Genomic DNA, 21,328 nt, shown 5'->3' with positions numbered 1-21,328 from the left:
GATTTGTTTTTTGAGGAATCTTTGAGCATTGGGTCAAAATGATAGAGGGCATGATGAAAGGATATGCATGATGGGTTGATGGAGGAAACAAAAGGTTAACCCTTGAACAATAGAAGTCACAACAACGGTTTTAACCATGCAGCACTAGAATCATGAACACCAAAGAGTGTTAGGATACAAAGATGCAAGAACATCGAGGTATTTAGGCTAAACTCATTGGATGGTAGGATTCATATTGAGTGACCGTCACAAGGAAGGTTTATCTAAGGGAGTTCCATGTTCAAGGAAATGACTGTTGCCAAACCACGCTTTCAAATACTGAACACAATTGTATTGTCCACTTTCCCCGTCTGATTAGTTTAGTGAGTCTAGACGGGAAAACTCATCGATCTTTTCATATTTAAGAGTCTGAAAAGGACCGCAAAAGGAGTGACTATATGCTCTATTTGATTAGTTTAATGAATCCAGACAGGTAAACTCATCAATATTTTCATGTTTTAAGAGTCTAAAAAGGATTGTAAAAAGAGTGACTCTATACATTGTTTGTGTAATTTAATGAGTCCAGACGAGACAACTGGGTGGTCTTTTCATATTTAGAGAGTCTGAAAAGATCGTAAAGAACGACTCTAGGGTGGTCCCTTTGTCATAGCTTTTAACCAGGTGTGACAAAATTTTAATAGTATACCTAGATTGGTTACTTTTCCGTGAGTTAATCTATTGAGTCCGAATAAAGAGAAACCTATGCTTGATAGATGTTGACCTCATTTTATTACGAGTACGAGGAGACGAACTAAAATCGATATTCATCATGAATTTTTAATGAGTCACACGATGACAAACTCAATACCTTCATTGAATTTTAATGAGTCAAATGAAGAAAACTCAAGGTATCTTTTTCAGTTTAGTGGGCAAGGAAAAAGAGGTAAAAGTATTGCTCATTCCTTCTTCGTAGATTTAACGAGCGCAAAGAAAGGAAAAACTTAGGGATTTTTTGATTTAAGAGCAAGAAAGGGTCCCAAAAAAGCAAGTTCTCTTGTTGTTTCCGTAGATGTTTAACAAGTGAGAAAAGTACCTAAAAGAATGCTCAGGTAATCTCTATAAGTTTTTAATGAGCCTGAAGAAAAAACTTGGGATTTTTTCAGTTTTATCAGCGACAAAAAAGTTCCTAAAAAGAATGCTATAATGATCCTTTTCAGTTTAATGAGCTAGAGAAAGAGCGAAAAAGAGTTGCTCGAACCATCATCATATGTGTTTAATCAGCCCAACGATGAAAAAATCAGGGATTTTTCAGTTCAGGAGAAAGAAAAATTCCCAAAAAATAACATGCTCATATTGTATTTGTAGTATTTTAACGAGCCCAAAGAAGGAGACTCGAGGTTTTTCAGATTAATGATCAAGAAAAATACCATAGAAAGAATGCTTGATCATTTTCATGGTATTTTAACAAGCCTAAAGAAAGAGACTTGAGGAATTTTTGGATTAACGAGCAAGAAAAATACCGTAAAAATAATGCTTGATACTTCTTGATCTCATGCTTAACAAGTAGAAGGATCTATGCCATGCATTTCCTCATAAGACCAAGGGAAAACATAGCAGAATTCCTTAAAAAGGTAGGTGAAGCTTGCAATTTCCTGAGGATTGCAATCTGCTCTGACTTGGATGTTTTCCATGATGCCTGTCATGACAAAAATATCGATGAGCAATGTATTTGAAGTATTTCCCATGTTTCCTTCTGAGTCCAAAGTTTGGATAGTCGTATATGGTGAGGAAGCGATTTCAGGTGCGTCAGGTGATAGGATTTGAAGAGGCATTGTGTTCAAATCAGATATCAGAACACGATGGTGCGAGTCCACCCAAGGTCGCTCTTCTAAACTCATTATCTCTCTAATAGCTTTGTCCGTAGGTAGGACCTGATTGAGGGGATCGAAAGAAGGAGCAGTTATGGCAGGGGCAGTGGTACCGTTTTTTGTGACCAAAATGACTAGAGACTCGGATGTAGATTGAATGGCCTGGTAGACTAATTCAACTAGTGATAGTGGAATTTGTTCTCCTTAAGTGTCAATGTCTGAAGGGGTCGGTAGGATCCAAGGATCAGTCATTTCGTGAGGAATGGATGAAACCATATTGACCATCTGTGGAACCACTCGCGGAAGAAGGGGGAAAAAACTCATCAGGGAAGATCCCTTCAATAGAACAGTACTGATACTGACGTATGAGTCAGGTACACCACCCATTAAGGGTATAGAGCCGCTATGTAATGGGAAGTAATCTAGGGTGCAAAAGGATAGTTCGTCCACTGTGACTATCTTTCCATCTAAGGGAAATAGGATGATACAGAAGACCGAAGACACAATGGCATTCATGGCATAAGTCCAAGTGCGGCCCAAAAGCAGATTATAGTCGAGTTTATGATCCACAACTTTGATATCCACCATTACCATTTTCCCACTCAAAGTGATGGGGTAGCTGGTAAGGTAACCTTCTTGGATGAAAGTGTGGCCGTCAAAATCTTTAAGGGAATTTGATGGTGGGGATAGGGTTGGAGAACCCAAAGCGATCCAACATGAAGCTGACATTACATAGGTAGAAGCACCTCTGTCGATGATAGTTCTATGTATACCTTTACCTTTGGAAAAGATTTGCACCTGAAATTCAAGCTGGTGAGAAAGGGGAGGTTTACACTTTTCCATGTCAAAAATTGCAAGCATGGAATCTCGTGGGTCGATACCACCAATGGTTGAAAGAAAAAATTTCCTTTATGATCAACATGTTTGTAATACTTCAAGCACCGACATAGTAGATTGATTTCCCAAAGATGGGGAATCTGGTTCACTGGAGCTCAGCGGGTCCTCCACAATGAGTGGGGGAAGTCCTAACAATCATCTAGATTGACAATGGGGGTCGAATGTAGCCATGGTGGCCGATAATTTTTATCAATAATTTTTTATAGTGATGTTTATTAAAGTCTCAATGATAACACTAGGGAACCTAAAAAATAAAAAATACACTAAGTGAATTAATCAACAAACAGAGGGAAATGACCCTGTCTGATAAGCACCAATCACTAGAGATGAAACCCAGCATCAAAATGAATAATAGAGAGATCTAGCCAAATGTACAGTTACGGTTACTCTAGAGTTTCACCCAAACCTCAGATTGAGGGGCCAAGTACTCTCGTGAAGACGAGCACCCTCCCAAAAATTGAAGACAGAGTAGGTCAGTCTATGTTAGGTACCAGTGTAGCCCACCCCAGTCACCTTGTGTTAGTACCTAAAATTATGGCCACTAAGGATACCTCAGATCATAGACACTATTGGGGAGGACATAGTCGTAGATAGTACGCTGTGTGGGCAGGATACCTGAGTCCTCGACTCAACTCCAATATCCTCGAAGGGATTCCCGATACATAGAATACCCAAAGGAGATGAAAGCAAAGGAAAGCTACCTTCACTTACAGTTTGATGTTGTCTCGTATTTAGCTCCACTTTTACTGGAGTGGTCCCAGTAGTATGAGTGTAGAAGGATTTCTCTCTTTTAATGACACTAGTTTTGGTTTATGATCTTGGGCAGTTTACTCACACTGCATATCCCAAGATCCTAGCCTAAACTAATGTTTGTTTTCTCTAGAAAGAGTTACTAATTGAGTTTAGGTAGCTTTTAAGTGTACTATGTTAGAGTCTTCAATAGGGGTGTTGACGGATGATATTTGGTGGGACTCTGACTCAAATCATGCAAAAGAAAATGCTTGTAAATTTTCAATTTCGATGAATAAGTTGTTTTTTACAAAGGGAGAGTCTTTCATACATCAATATTCATTCCATGCATCCTATTCATTACAAAACTAGCATAACTGACAGAAATTTTCAATGCTCTCTAACAAATATTGAAACCAAATAATGCAGAACTTAACCAGCTAAGCAGAAAAACTAATAAAAAATTTTGATTTTTTCTTTTATGAAAATAAAAACTTTTAAGAAGAAAAGTTATTTTCTTAAAAAAAAAATTCTTTCAGGACACATATCTTGCAAACAAAACATAGCTACAAATCCGTTATCATTCCAAAAGCAAGTTTCCCAACCCTTTGAGGTCACGGACACAGATGTATATCCAAAATTGGGTGACTAACGCTCTATGCTAGAGGCCACAGAGAGTTACTGGAGGCACTATCACTCTATTTGTGCAAACACAAAAATTTATAAATCTCTGTTTACACCTCTAACCTATTTAGTGAGGGAAAATACTTCAAAACAGGGTTGTGGGGATCAGATCCAAGGCTGAGCAATGAAAGAAGAGTGCTGTAAGGTCTTGATGGGTTAGAAAAGGAATGACAAAGTACAGGAAGGTCTAGAAGGAGGAGGAAACTAGGAACTTTCTCAGTAAACTGGGAACTAATGTGTAGTCCCCAGCGGAGTCACTAATTCTGTTATAGGATTAAATTCATGGTGTATGGAGAATGAAGAAACCTTCAAGGGTCTTCCTAGGACCCTTGGCAAATTGTAAGATTATCTGCAGCTGTCACAAAGCTACATGCATGTCCATACTCAATAACTAACTATCAAAGAAAAACATATTCATTACCTCGAGTCTCCATGTAGATTTGCTAGAGTGCACAATGCAGCTAGGTGGAAGTCCCCTGAGCCGGCTCCAGATCAAGTCCTACACATAGAAGAGACAATCATAATCACAACATAAAACCTTGATAATTAATGCATGAATATACACAAGACATCTAGTTGTACATAACTAAGCTATGCATGCTAAAAGGCATTGAATAAACAAATAAATGAATTATAGTACCAACACCACAGAGTAGACAATACAACTATAATTCTATATTAATTTCGAAAGAGTGATTACAACCATCGGTTGCATCAGCCTTCCCTTACCCCTCCAGCTCCTCTCTCTCTCTCCCTTCTTACGAAATTCTTATGCTTATGTCTGAGACTCTGCTTGACAATCAAGTAAGTTATCCTTTCAAATGATCTGACCACTATCACAATAGCCCTAGCTCTATTTATGTAGCATTCGAGGTTAGGGTTGCCAAGTTTCTCCATGATTTTTCTTAGGTAAAAGCAATGATGTTACCATTCCTCTGAGCTCTTTCCCATTTGCCTTCTTCATTAGGATTAGAAATCCCTCAAATAGGTCAAACTTTGATGTTTCCTTGCTTTTCAGAGTAGATTTAGGAGAGAATGTAGGGATATTTCTTAGTCAATTCACTCCTTTGATCTTTAGGTCCTCATTAGGGTTCACTAACGTTGTCCCCGAACTAACAAGTAGAGTTATTGGGGTCACTAAAGCTCCCTTAGGTTTGCAGAGAAGCTTTATAAGGAATCTTGTCAGTGTATAGGTAGCATTAGTGTGGAAACAAGGCTTGTGAACTTGGTCATTGCTTCAATCATCATGTTGTTCTCCCTTGAGCTGATGAGGAGGTCATTTTGCTATATAACAATACCCCATCATCGTGCGAGTGTAGCACACAGTGCAAAACCTAATGCTTGTAATTGATGATGCTTAGGGAATTCACGCTCAAACGCATCCAAAAACTTATCCACGTCAGTTAAACCATCATAATAAGGTAAGTTCCTTACCTTGGGTGAAACACAACACAACGATTTAGTCATCATGTTGCAGCGTAGTGTAGATACTTCATGCAAACGATTCTGCGAGTGCTCCAACTCTTCATCTGAATCAGAGGGACAAGAACTCTCTCGGTCCCATGCAATCTATCCATCTTCCATTGGATTGATCCAGTCCTGGTCTCGCGCTATTATTTTGTAGATCTGATCTAGCTCATGCTCACTTTCTTCATATTCGTGGACTAGTTCAGTGTAGCGCGCCCCTTCTGTAGGGTCCAACGGTACTACAACTAGAAGCGATTTCCTTTCAAATGACATTGTCCTCTTTTTTAAATTGATGACCCCATTCATGTCAATGGCCCAGTCAATTCCGAGGAGCACAGGGTATGGATTGCATTCATCAATGATCTCTATCACTTCAAAGTCAGCCATCGCGCTCGCACCTTCTATATCAACTGTTACTCCATATAGTCGTCCCATAGGAATGATCTTCTACTGGTTTGCAATTTTGAGCTGGATCAGAGACCACTGCAACGCATGTCTCCCCATTCTTTCTCATGTTTGTTTTGGCAAAATGTTCACATTGGACCCTAGATCCAAGATGACCTGGTCCATCTCATAATCTCCTATCTACGCAATGAGCCTCATCTCGCGCCCCGTTCTAGCCTTATGTTTGCCAATTTTTCTAACTATGTCATGTCCATCAAGGGTGTTCTCTTTGCCAGCGCATTTGTTTATTAACTCCTACAGGCCTTTCATAGCTTTGTTGTTGCAGATCAGTTTCATGTAGGTCTCCAATAATGTGTGTTGGCTTGATGGGCCCTGACCCAAGTTTAGTGTTAATTACCTACGCAAATCCCTACACTACTAGCCCTTTCAACATCAATCCAGGGAGGGCAAACTGAATTATCACCCGAGGTAGTGTGGGGAGATGTAGGAACTAAGTTTCCACACCCTGAGATGGTAGTGATGTCGCTTTATACCCTAACCCCTCTTTCGCTCAGATCGATAATCCTTTTAGGGCTTATCGATATACTTCCCTTATGCTTCATCTAGACCTCCGTGAAGGTATACGACTATCTTTCATGTACCCTAAAGAGGTGATTCAGACACTTACGCACCTCTGTAATGACTCTTATTGTTGTTTTTACCCGAATTAGCTTAAGTAGTGGATAATTTCAAAATGCATTACGATTATCTTCACGTAAATAGATATTCCTACTTGCATTCATATAACAAAGTAAAACACATAGATTCGTGCATCAATACAACATTAAATCATAAACCCAGTATTCACCATAGCATAATCGCATGCATTCATAACAGAAGTAAAATACCTTATACACAGGTAATTCCAGAATAATTATGTTTATTGATGTTTAGATCTCCTTTACAGACTCTAACTACCATGCACACACAGCTGCAGAGCCTCTTTCCTACGTTAAGACTCTTTGCTCTTAGCTCTCACAGACCCATTACATCAATGAATCCTCAAAAAATATTTGAACTGAACTAAAAACTACCTTAGGCTCTTCTAATACTTCCATTTTTATATGATCCCATGGTTTGCAAACCAAAGGGTGGATCTCATAAAGCCGACACAAGTTACATAAACTAAGGGTGAAGACCCTTGATGACTCTTTTACATCTTCACGCTCTGTGAGCACAAAATGCGAAGACTTTACATTATTTATACAAAACTTTGGCCTTTAACCCCAAAACTTGGGTCTTTAACCCCAAAACTTGGGATTTTAACCCCAAAATTGACCCTAGGGGATCCGTTCCCAATAGGCACCCAAGACAAATTTGGTGACTCACCCCCAAGTCACTCTGTTGGCATGGAGATCTTGTCATGAAGACCTACTAGCTCCACCTGTACTATTGCAACATCGGCGGTACATTGCGTCACCACCCATTAGGGGAATTTTGAGTTCTAAAATGGGCCTCATAAGGAAATTATAAATTAATAGTGGAAATAATAGAATAATATTAGATTACATCATCAAAAGTTAGAGGGAAAAAACACAAAACTAATTTTTTAACTCGTATTTTCAACTTATCTCCCTATGCGTTTGCTCAAATTTCGAGCGAAAACACTCGTTGGATGCAGAATTTGATTCTTCATTCAAGGAGTTCCCATGTTGCATACTTTCAATGGACCTTGCTACACAAAAAATGAGAAATACATGAAAAACATGATTACAATCATGTTTTCTAATGTATTTCTTATTTTTCGTGTAGCAAGGTCCATTGAAAGTATGCAGCATGTGTACTCCTTCGATGAGGAATCAAATTTTTCATCCAACGAATAATCACACTTAAAATTTGAGTAAAATATTATGGATATAAGTTGAAAAGGTAGTTTTATTATTTTATTATTTTTTAATCTTTGTACTTTTTTACTCCAAAAATGGTGAACCATTCCCCATGGTTGACATCATCATCTTGAATCTTATTGGTCCTTATAAAGTTTATTTTGGTTGTACATTTTTATTGGGAGGAGCATTTTAGACCTCAAAAATCCCCTAATGTGCTTAACCTGCTCAACCAGCTGCTCCGTCGCTGGTCTTGTGTTATCTGCCTATATTTCCTTCTGTGTTGCCTACAGACTAGCCAATTTTCCTTCAATGGAGGTCATGAGCACATAGGATTCATCTAGCCAAGGCCCCAATCAGGCCTTCAGTACGGCCTCCTTGCGCTATGTTGTGTCCACATGTTCCTTCAGTGCCTTTGCTTCCTACAGCTTTGTGTACCTCTATGTGATGGCGATGGTGCGCGTCGTCACTTTGACATCATCATATTTCTGCTGCAGTTCCCTTGCTTTTGTTTCCAGCTATTATATGTTGGGATCTTCCTACAAGCTGGTAACTACTTCGAGGAACTGCTCGAAGATTGAAGTACAATCCTTCACTGTGGCATCCACTGTAGAAACTACATCTTTGATAGATGCCTCGCGCTACTCTCTGACTTTTGATGGAGTTGAAGGCGGGGCCCTCAACTCGAGCTCTATGAGCTCATGCACACCTGCAATGAGCTTCCAAATTCTTGCATAGACTAGCGCATATTCTGGGATATTCATCTTCGAAACAATCCTACAAGCCTCAGCTATCACAACTGTAGAAATTTTTAATAATATAACACTTATTCACAGAGATTATCCTAATTATACATTATTTGCGGAATGCATGCATAATACATAACCTCCTCTACGTTGATCATCAATTTGCAGAATCTAAAACAATCACATGCACACATTGAAACATCAATCACACATGTCAACATAGTATGTACTGGGGAAAGCGTATAGCTGAAAACCCCCAACTATCTATATATTATATGATAGATAACATGTAAGAATACATAGTACAATACTCCTCACAAGTACTCAATACTATCTCCACCTGCTACACACAAACTAGCTCAGATCTGAATCAAGTCACAGGTTCAAATCTGCTCCACTGTTTACCTGCCTCCACTGTGCAATATAATGTGAGAATAGGAATGATCCATGCTCATTTTCCCTTATCTTGTACTGCGCAATCCTCATTGGCATTCTAAATCATTGATTGTGCAAATCTCATGCAAAACTATAGTCACAACTGATAGTAGTCTCCACCTTTAACACCTATCCCCACTGAACTGTCCATCCACTGAGTTAACTGATGTATTCTTTAGTTTATTTATGAGTTAATAATTAGGGAATTAATTAATAATTAATTCACATCACTTATCACTAGTGTATTTGCAGTTAGACTAAATACAGCTAGTTCAACTAAGTCAAACTGAACACAACTCCATCAACTCCTCAATCAACTCCACCAAACTCAATCACTTGAGTTCTAACTGAAGCCCATCATGCAATAGCTCAAATGACCCATAAGAAAATGGTATTTCATTCTGGCAGTTGCATGTGCCACATCCGTAGCTCGAATTGAAGTGCTCCAAGAGGATAAGATAATGTTTATAGTCCAAATATTATTAAGAGCTAATAATATTCTATTGTTCTATTTTTAGCCTGGTAGTCTAAAAATAGACTCCGCCCATATGTCTAAAAATAGAAGTCCATCTATTTTTACCAACATGACCAATCATCCACAAATAGAATCCTGCAACTCATAGACCATGATCCATATGTCTAAAAATAGACTTTGCGCCAAAAATAGCCTGCGGGCCCACTTAGTGAAGGCAACTTCTTTTCACTAAGCTCCATCATCTTGTTGCATTTTCAATAATCCTTCTCAACAAGATATGGATTATCTGCAACCCCTATCCTGCAACTCTGGAATGTTCTGCATGCAACAAATTTTCCTGGTCCACTTGCTCCAACAACACTTGGAACAAAAACACTCCTAACGGACCACTCTGTTGGGCTAGGAACATACTCTGATGCTGAAGCTCTACCTATTGTTGAAAAGTGCTCCCTCTCTGACATCTACGCTACTGCAATATCTCCATGCATCTCACACCATTGCACACCTCTCTGTGCCACCTAGCACTGTGCAAAACACTTGTGCCTCTCGCATTGCTGCTGCCTGCTAGCTATGCGCTGTCTTGGGATTCCCCGCACTATCGCTCTCTCTGCTGCTCCATCCACATCTGTCTCTACCCAATCAGCGATTTCTTGCTACTCCACATCGGGGCTCCCGTAGCAAGGTCTCATCCAAGAGGTTGGGTACCTCAAGGATCCTGCACCTCCTCCTTGGGACGATCAATCCACATCACCCCACCTCCTACCTGGAGGTATGGCTGCATGCAATCCCTCAGCCCACTTGGCTTGAAGTTTACCCCTACTGGAGGTCTCTGCATGAGTAGATGTCTCTACTCGATCTCCTCTTAGCTTCCCTTGTTGTGGCTGCTCCACAACCTCTTGAAGCCACTACACTAGTCATGGCTCCTCCACAATCATCTGAGACTTCTTCTGGCTCTGCATGTTGAGAGGTAATATACGCTCCCTCTCAACCACCAAGTCTCCATCAATTGCCTCGCTGCTCAAGGCTTTTCATGCATCTTGAACCTCAAGAGCATACAGGTTCTTGGCCCGTGAACCAATCTGCTTCACCTATCTAGTGATGATGTGTCTAAGGAAAACCTTTCCCTTACTGAAAACAACATCATATCCCTTGTCTTCTAACATCGCCACAGAGATAAGATTCTTCTTCAATCTTGGAACATGCATCACTTCCTTCAATATGAAGGGTTTACCAGACTCCCTCTCAAAGGAAATGGTACTGATACTGGTCACACTGTATCTACCATCATCACCCATCTCGATGTGCATTCCAAGATCTTTCTCATCTAGATCAAAAAACAAATCTCGATCTCCTGTCATGTGAAAAGACGCACCACTGTCCAAGAACCATACTGATCCCATCATACTTGATACCAAGCATGCGATCAGTGAAAAATCTATCTCAAACTGCGAGGCTAAGGCCTCTCTTGTTGCAGATTCAATAGCTTGCTTAATTTTCTTCTTCTGCAGAAAATTTGTGGCATAATGTCTGTGCTGGTGACAGTGAAAGCACTTCACCTTGGACATGTCCTGCTTCTTGGCTTTTGCATTGGAATGAGAAGCTTTCTTGTTCTTCCCCTTCTTTTCTTTGGCAGCCAAAGCACAATTTTCTTCATCAGATGCCTTTGATGAAGATCCATCCCTGGTATTCCGTCTGATCTCCTCTTGCACAAGATCCGCCCAAAGTCTCTCCCATCCTGGCAATTTCTCCCGACCGTTGACAGAGTCCTGATAGGAATGCCAACTCTTCGTAAGGCCAAGGAGAGCCCAGCTCACCAAGTCTTCATCATCAACAGTCACCCCCACACTTCCTAGCTCATCCCCGCACTAGGTGAACTTTGTGAGATACTTGGGCATACTATCTCCTTTCTCACACTTAATGTTTCTGAGTTTATCCTTGAGTTCCAACTTCCTCTGGTCGCTCTTGCTTTGGAATAAATCTGTCAACGCTTTCCACATCAAGTATGGAGAAGCCTTTCCATGCAGGCTGGATACAACGTGATCCTTCATGCCCTCCAACAAAATCCTTCGACACTTTGCTGTCTTCTTTTGCCAAGCCTCAACGTGGGCAGAATCAGTAGGCTTTGGGACCTCAGCCTCTATGAACTCCTTCAACCCATTGTCATCTAACACTGCCTCCATCTTGTCTTTCCATGCAATATAATTCGAGCTACCTTCAAGGGCATACTCCAAGCGCAATCTGTTGAAAGACATTTCAACTTTGACACCAAGAAAACACTGTTGCAAATTCGAATTCCACCAGCTCAAAACTCAACCGCTTCTGATCTAAAATTCGTGAGGACAAAGTATTTCTCATACAGAGATTGATTGTATGGGCATTTACCGGATATCTCACCTTCCAAAAGAAGGATGAATCCATAATCTACCTGGCCTGATTACAAACTCTGCCTGAAGAAATAAAATGTAATCACTTTCTGAATAATAGATCTGATGATCAACTCTACTCTAATACCATGTAGGAAGTTTGAATAATATAACACTTATTCACAGATATTATCCTGATTATACACTATTGCGGAATGCATGCATAATACATAACCTCCTCTACGTTGATCATCAATTTGCGAAATCAAAAACAATCACATGTGCACATTGAAACATCAATCACACATATCAACATAGTATGTAATGGGGAAAGAATACAGCTGAAAACCCCCAACTATCTGTATATTATATGATAGAGAACATGTAACAATACATAGTACAATACTCCTCACAAGTACTCAGTACTATCTCCACCTCCTACACACAAACTAGCTCAAATCTGAATCAAGTCACAGGTTCAAATCTCCTCCACTGTTTGCCTGCCTCCACTGCGCAATCCAATGTGAGAATAGGAACAATCCAAGCTCGTTTTCCCTTGGCTTGTACTGCGGAATCCTCATTGGAAATCTCAATCATTGATTGTGCAAATCTCATGCACAACTATAGTCACAACTGATAGTAGTCTCCCCCTCTAACACTTGTCTCCACTGAATTGTCCATGCACTGAGTTAACTGATGTATTCTTTAGTTTCTTTATGAGTTAATAATTAGTGAATTAATTAATAATTAATTCACATCACTCATCACTAGTGTATTTGAAGTTAGACTAAATGTACAACTAGTTCAACTAAGTCAAACTGAGCACAACTCCATCAACTCCTCAATCAACTCCACCAAACTCAATTACTTGAGTTCTAATTGAAGTCCATCATGCAATAGCTCAAATGACCCATAAGAAAATCGTATTTCCTTCTGGCAGTTGCATGTGCCACATCCGTAGCTCGAACTGAAGTGCTCCAAGAGGATAATATAATGTTTATAGTCAAAATATTATTAAGAGCTAATAATATTCGACTATTCTATTTTTAGCCTAGCAGTCTAAAAATAGACTCCGCCCATATGTCTAAAAATAGAAGTCCATATATTTTTACCAACATGACCAATCATCCACAAATAGCATCCTGCAACTCATAGACCATGATCCATATGTCTAAAAATGGACATAGTCTAAAAATAGACTTTGCACCAAAAATAGCCTGTGGGCCCACTTAGTGAAGGTAACTTCTTTTCACTAAGCTCCATCATCTTGTTGCATTTTCAACAACAACTGTGGTACACTCATTCTTCTCTATGATATTCTTAAGGAGATCAATCAAGGAATTCTTTTCTACGAAAATTTGGCCATTTTTGATCTTCTGTTCACTGATCATATTCAGCGTGTGCTGCTCTCTGGCCCGAATTTCCGTGATCACACCGTCATACAGGGTGTGAAGGGCTTCACTTGGCAGTGTGACCAAGTTGAACCCAACCTTATTGAGAGCACTGACGATGGCCTTATCAGCTTCCACTTCTATAGTCAATGCTCTGTCTGGTAACACGAAGGCCCGGGGATGCAAGGAGAGGACTAGATAAGCTGCTTCTGAGGTCCCAGGCACTAAGCTAGTTGATGTCATGCTGTGTTGTCCCACACTGGTCTGCACTTGAGTGTCCTGGATCTGCAGCTCATGTAGACCCATTTGAATGGTGACCAAGGCCTACTTCTGCTGCTACTCGAACTATTGCAGTGGTTCCACAGTTGTGTCCCTCACTATGTCCCCAATATCATTTAAATCACCTTCAGGATAAGTGATTAGGTCAAGTGATGATTTTATAGCCTTGGACTTCTTCTGTAGCCCTACTTTTTCCCACTCCCTAGTGTGCTTATCCCGGAATGGAGTAGTCTCCTGGTCTGCACTCCCCTGTCCTAATTCCTGCTCTTCTTCCTCCATCTGCGACGAAGGAGACTTTTGACTTCTGTCATATTCGTGTTGTTCCTATTCTTCTTCCTCCTTTGCCTGCTTCTTAGCAGTGCATTCTGCGTTAGATTTTCCTTTGGCCTCCTTTTCCTTCTATCAGCCAACTGCTACATCTTTAGCCGGGCCTCTTCCTTCTTTTGCCTCGCAGCGGACTTACTAGACCCAGCTGATAAGTCTGAGGCTGTGCACCACTCTGATGGACAACTCTCTAGGATCACTGTGATTGCATTGTTTGTTTCTAGGTAGGGAAGATCATACCATTTTTTCTCAGGTACTTCCGTGCTCAGGTGGAAACACAGTGGAAGTTTGCTTTGAACTCCACATATCCTCAAAACTACTCAAAGATAGTTGGGGATAACCTCGGCTTGTGGTTTATCGTGGCGCGGCTGCTTGCCTCCATCAGCACCCAAAAGATTTTGGCATCCTTGACCTTCGCGGCATCCTTGGTGGCCCAAAGCGAAGCGAACTTCGATGCTTCTCATAGATTTGACATGAACAAAGGAAAATGGATGTCCTCCAGTAATTCTCATGCAACCAGCACAATTGAGAGTAAGATCTAGATGTAATGGAAGGTCTTACTCTCATCTTGTGCTTCTCTGCAGTTTGGAGGAAATCACAGTAGAGGTAGCGTGCCCAATTAAATTGTACACCCTCTGCACACTGGGCCGCTAATGACATAATAGATGCTGACACTTCATTTATGTGACACTTCCTCATTATTTTCCCAATCAAAATATGGGTGGCAACCTTAACCGCGGGGTCGGTTATGCTAGAAATTGAGTATCCACGCGGTTTCTTGGTGAGCTTGAATTTGTCCTTCATTCTCATGGCGAGGTCATGCTTGCCCGTCTTTCCGCCAATGCCATGGATGGATTCAATCCCGAATGTGGTAATAATGTGACCCTATGGATTAACATATCTATGATAGGTATCGGTTCTCCTAACCACAAGCACCCATTTTGCACTAAGCACAGCAACTATTTGATCACCATCAAGGTTATGGGCACACAGTGGTAATGAGGCACCCACAACAGGTTTAATAGTCCTACCTTGTCCACCCTGTTTCTGGGAAAACTAGTGTCTTTTCGATCGTCTAGCCCTCTAGGTTTGGCAACTACCCTAGAAACAATAGTTTAAAGCAATTTGTGATTTCTTCTATGTATAATAGACAAGAGAAAGACAAAGGAACCAACTTGGATCTTCCGCTTAACTACTTGCTTGATCTCTCTCCCCCTTGACAGAGCTTGTGACTCCTCTCCGTACTAATCCCGCTTGGAGAGTACTTGTAGAAACACAGTAACAAAGAACCGTCAAAGCTTCTTGATCTATTATATCATAAGCATTATAGAATCAGAAATGTAATGAACATAGAATTGCATTCATAAACAATAACATTCACAATTGCATATTTATATGGAAGAAAAATCAAATAACTTTATTAAATAGAAGGGAGAATTAAAACCCAGTTGTATGATCTAGCATCATCCTCCCAACATCAAAGCCCTCTTCACCTCATGAAAAGAAAAATCACACCAACAATGCAATGCTCTTTCTCAAACTATCAGCACTTCCTTGCAAATTACAAAATTCTAGCCTCCAGATCTCTCAAATGAGGGATCCATTTATAGATGTGTGCAAGGGTGTGAGTCATCTATGGGTTTTTTATTAGTGTCCACTTGTTGCATTTGGTTCCACTTGGAGATTTCTTGGATCTCTTACTCATTCCTGGGCGAATTCAGAGAGGCAAGTGTTATAGAAGAAGTTTCTAGAAGATTCCATGAGCATCCACTTAGCAAACTATCTCGGACATTTGTACATCCTCACTCATCGCACCCTACAGAAGGCCTCATTAGTATGCATCACACTTGGCTAGTGTAGAAGTCAGTATGCATCGCACCCTGATAGTGGAGCAGTCAGTATGGTCTATTTTAGGCCAATTCTGGATGGTTTTTCAGGTGGAACGTTTGGGGAATGATGTAATTAGTTGACTATGATCTTTTAGGGTATGAAACAACTCTTTTAGGGGTTAAAGAGCCCTATTTTATCGACATATATGATTGGGGTTGAAGTGCCCAAATATGTCTATAACAGTTTCCCCCTAAAGCATGAAGTCGTAAATCTTTTGATTTCGGGTGAAATGATTTATCATGAGGGTTCGAGGTTTCGAAACTGGAAGGTGACTTGTATAAGATACAATAAAATACATCATCATAATATAATTTTCATGATCTAGTTGAGGCGGGAATTCCCATGCTCAAATTTATAGAATCATTTCATGTACATAGAAAAGATAGTCATCTGCATATGCAGACTGGTGATTCTTCAAATGTAGATTCATCATCCCTGGCTCGGATGACCATCTGTGCAGCTTCTCTGTACATTTGATGTCTTTATATCCCTAAATATATCGCAGCCCAGATGGATGAAGCTAGATCTGGTATCTTCAAACTCGTTCAATAGTCTCTTGATGTACAAGTCAATCCATGTGAAAAGATGTTATGAAGTCAAACATGGAAAGACATCGCCTAATTACCAGCTGATAATGTGAGCTGTTAACAGATGTGAGAGGAATCATAGATAATGAAAATGACCCTCAAGGTACTATAGTACAATTCACATGGTGTGAATATATGTTTTGATGTCGAACACCACGCAAAATCGTTTGGTTGAAGGCCATTGATGTTAACCTGTCGCCAGAAGCGAGAAACTTGCCATTGAGGCACGCAAGCTACAAAGTACTGAAAGAGGTGTTTCTAAGTCAACTTCTTTGATAATGAGCTGATGTCGACAATAAGTGACCTGTCATAGGAGGGCCTTAATGTATACCACATCTATGACACGAAATGAAGCAAATGATTTTCCAGAAGTGAAAACGATCTGACGACACAAGGTTCAGGAATGGCGGTCATGAAAAATGGAGGGTGAATGTATTGCAGTGGATGAGGCATTAATTGGATTGTGGTTTCTCAACTGAATGACTTCTCTTGAACATATTAGCAACACTGAGATGGATTGGTAGCATTAACCCCAAAAGATGGATGGTGTGGAATACCAATGGTGATATGATAGGTGAATGGAATAACCCAACCTGACTCAATCATGGTGATCGAGTGAAAGTGTCATGTTCAAGAACGACCTACTACCATAAAATTCTTCAAGTTCTCTTCCCTTTTTCCCTAGTTGTTGTTGACCAGTACCTCTTTATTTTTGTCAAGCTTGAGGAGGATAACATATGTTGTTCTATAATTTTCCCTTCGGGCAAACCTGTCTGTTGTGGGGAAAAATGCCTATGCAGGACGATCCTATCCACCTAAGGTGTGACAGTGCCTTAGCAACAAATAGAGACAACTATTCTAGTATTCTTCCTTTATGAATTAAGAATGAAGAGAGAGATGGATGGACTAACCGGTGTCTTCCGTTTGTCCCTCGATCCGGCCTCTCTTCTCTTGGAGAGTTCCCAGCTACTTGCCTTCTCGCTTGCCCAACTTCAAGAGGTTTCTGCAAGATCACAAGAAGAGAACACTACACAAGACATGGATTCATATTCATAACTAGTTTAGGATTAGAAATAAACTAAACATACTAATGCAATCATACATCAAAGATACATCAGTATATAGGAGAAACCAAGATAGCTTTATTGATGAATAACAAGGTTCAGGAAGAGATACAACCCAGAGGGCTCCAATCCAGCATCTCCTTCCCAGCAAATGGAATTCCTATCTTCACCCCCTTCAAAGCATTAAGCACCCAATGATTCCAATCTCAAACCAACAGCAATTCTTTGCAATAACAAAATTCCAGCCTCTAGATCTCATGGAGGAGAGATCCATATATAGATGTTTGGAGAGAGGATGAGTCAGCTTGAGATCTGACTAGTGTCCTCTCCCTCTGTCAGTTCTTGATTCCACTTGGAGGTTCTTGCTTCCACTTGGAGATTTGGAACCTCTTACTCATCACCAGTCGAATTCACTGAGGCAAGTGTCATTGAGGAAGATTCTGGAAGCTTCCTGGGTCTTGACACCTCTTGGAATGAACTTGCCACATGTCAACTCTCGCTCAGCGCAGGTAGCCAGTGTTGGCTTTGACATTCAGCGCAGGTAGCCAGTGTTGGCTTTGACATTCAGCGCAGACAGCTAGTGGAGCCACTGAAATGATCCTGAATTGACTTGTTTTTGAGCAGTTTCTGGTGGAGAACTTCTGTGAATTGCTGTGGTTTGTTAGCCTTGTTCCTCTAGGGGTAGGAACAACATGTTTAGGGACTTTGGATCCCTTAGATTATGGACATTTCATGCTCAATGCTGTAAGGCACAAAAATGTCTATAACAGTTGCCCCCTAAAGTATGAGGCCGTTTATCGGGTGAAATGCTTTATCAGGGGGATCCGAAGTTCATCCAATGCTAGGAGGAGACCTGTAATAAGATACAATACAATACATTATTTTTCATACTGCTTTCATGATCTAGCTGAGGCGGGCATTCCCATGCTCAGCTTTATAAATTCATTTTTCTGTACATAGAACAGACAATCGTCTGATGGTAGACTGATAATTTTGATGAAATTATCATCCTTTGAGTAGGATGATTATCTGCTGCAATGATGTACATGTCAATGTCTTTATCTTTCCTGAATATATATCGCAGCCCAGATGGATGAAACTAGATCCGGGGTCTTCAAACTCGTTCGATCTTCACTCTAAGTACAAGTCGATCCATGTGAGAAATGTTCTGAAGTCGAACATGGAAAGACATCGCTTGATTACCGGTCAATGAGGTAAACCGTTAACAAGCGCGAGAGGAATCACCGATAATGATAATGACCCTCAAGGTACTGCAGTACAATTCACGTGGTGTGAATAAAGGACTTGGCGTCGAACACCACGCAAAATCTTTCGGTCGAAGGTCATTGATGTATACCTGTCGCGGAAGTGAGAAACTTGCCATTGAGGCATGCAAGCTTCAAAGTACTGAAGGGGTTGTTCCTAGATCAACTTCTTGGATAATGAGCTGATGTCGACAAGAAGCGATCCGTCAAAGGAGGGCCTTAATGAATCCCACATCAATGACACGGAACGGAGCTAATGATTTTGATGGAGGTGAAAACGATCTGTGACATATGATTCAGGGTGGCGGTCATGAAAGGATGAAGGATAATGTATGGCAGTGGATGGGACACGGTTGACTTTTCTGAACGACTTCTCTTGAACATATGGCGACACTGATGCGATGGATCGGTAGCATTACCCCAAATATGGATGGTATGGCGAGACCATGGATGTGACCGGTGAATGAAACAACCCAACCCGATTGTGGTACGGAGGAAAAGTGTCATGTTCAAGAGCGACTTGCTACCATCAAAGTTTTCTTGAGTTTCTCCCAATTTTTCCCCAGTCATTGCTGACCAGTACCTCTTTATTTTTGTCAAGCTTGAGGAGGATAACATATGCTTGTTCTATAACCTGCCCTTCGGGCAAGCCCATCGCTATGTTTTAACGAGCCTAGCGATAGTGAAACTCGTTCTCGTCTAAAGACAAGTTTGTCGCTATTTAATGATTTTAACGAGTCTAACGACAAAGATAACTCGGTCCTTTTCATTTTTAGAGAGTCTGAAAAGGTACATAAAGTTAACTCCAAAATTCCTTTTTCGTCATCTAATCCCTTAAGTCCGAAAAAGTATAAAACAATACAGAAGGGATGAGTTTTCGATAGTTTTAACGAGCCGAACAAAACAAGCGCTCGATCTTTTTGTGCAATAATCCCTCAGGTCCAAAAAGATTAAAATCTAGAGGAGGGATAGCACTTCCTGTCCCTTTAACGAGCTGGAAGGCCAAGGACTCGGCAATCTTTTCATATTTTACGAGTCAGATGAAAAGAGCTTAAAGAAGACTCGTCTTTTGAGGAACGAGTGATAAACAGGGTTAGCAGCTGATTCCAGGTACAGGTTGGAATTTTCCAATCACGGCAGTGTCACAAGGATGGCTAGTGAAATCACTCTTCGCAGCTGTTCCTCAAAATGGGTAAACAAACATATGGAGGTGAACGATCGGCCAATGGAAAAGTGGAGGTGACGGTGCAAACACGACCAAGGCTTTAATGGCTGATAAGGTTACATTCACAGTGGTTATTTACCGGGTAGGTTCATTTTTTATTTTAAAATGAGCTTAAACACTGGTGGAAACACTTGCTCATTGCTTATGTTTATTTTTTAACGAGCATGAAGTCCGCGTTAAAACTGCTCGGATCTTGCATTTATTTTTTAATGAGCATGAACTGTGTGCTAAAACTGCTCGAATATATGGTCAAATTTTGATTTTTTACCATGACTAGCTTTGCCCTTTTCAAAGATAGTACTGTATCCTCAATTGCTTGAAAACGAGATTAAAACCCTAATATTTTGCTTTGAACTACGTAAAAAGCAATTAAAAAGTGTTTTTACCTCTCATTTTACCATTTCATTTGAACTTGGTTTGTTGGAGCTTTGGAGGTGCCTTTTCCCCCTTGATTTTCATCAGCTGATTCCGGGAGATTCTGCGGACGATTTTCGGCGCCGTCTGGACCAGGTAGGAGCTAAACCCTAGCTCTTTCTTTTCATGGTTTCCTTTTTCCATTCTGTGCCTGTTTTCCTGCTCCCCTGAGCCCCTGGGGTTTTGTTAGGGCGCTCTGCCATCAGCGCAGGTAGTTCACTCGAAACCTGCGCTGAATGTCAAGCTGCATGAAGGCAGTTTGACCTTCAACGCAGGTGGAACACTTGCTAGTTGCGTTGGGCATAGAAAAACAGTTTTGTTGCACAGTTTTTGATGAAAATTTTGCCAGTTTCTCATCAAATCCAGGATCTTACTCTTTCTCTTGTTTGTTTTGCAGGGACTTTTGAGCAAAATGACCCTTACATGGCGAGAACGAGAACATGAAGAAGAGGACATGATTTCCCTCCATGACCCTGTCACGGTGAACGCGCTGCGGAACTGTGGCCTGCTGAAGTTCTTCCGTATCTCTAGTATGAGAGCACAGATCTCCTTACTGCAGTATATGCTTGATGCTTGGGATCCTATCAACCAAGTATTTCAGATTAGGGGAAAATCTATCCCCCTGACCGTAGTAGACATTTACTTCTTGACTGGCTTGTCGAGGCGGGGTGCCCCCATTTCTTTGTCAGGTTCGGCCCGAGGGAATGACTCCGTGAGAGATTATGTCCGCCAGTATTGCAGGGAAGGATCTCAGCCGAGTAGAGACGGCAAGGTCGTTATCCGTGAGATTTCTGACAGATCTCTCAGGTCCATTCTGTATACTATTGGTAGGATGGCCGGTAGCGCATCTCTTCATGTTGCCAACAGATCCTATGTGCAGCACGCCTTGGAGTGCCTCCAACCGAAAATATTCAACTGGTGTGATGCAGTACTTCTTCAGATGAAAAGTCAGTTGACCAAGGTAAAGGACGGGAAG

This window comes from Pinus tabuliformis, chromosome 1_1 (assembly GCF_031772625.1).
Source record: "Pinus tabuliformis cultivar Carrire ecotype Pingquan chromosome 1_1, CPIR1, whole genome shotgun sequence".
Taxonomy (NCBI): Eukaryota; Viridiplantae; Streptophyta; class Pinopsida; order Pinales; family Pinaceae; genus Pinus; species Pinus tabuliformis.
Note: the sequence above shows the minus strand (reverse complement) of the source record.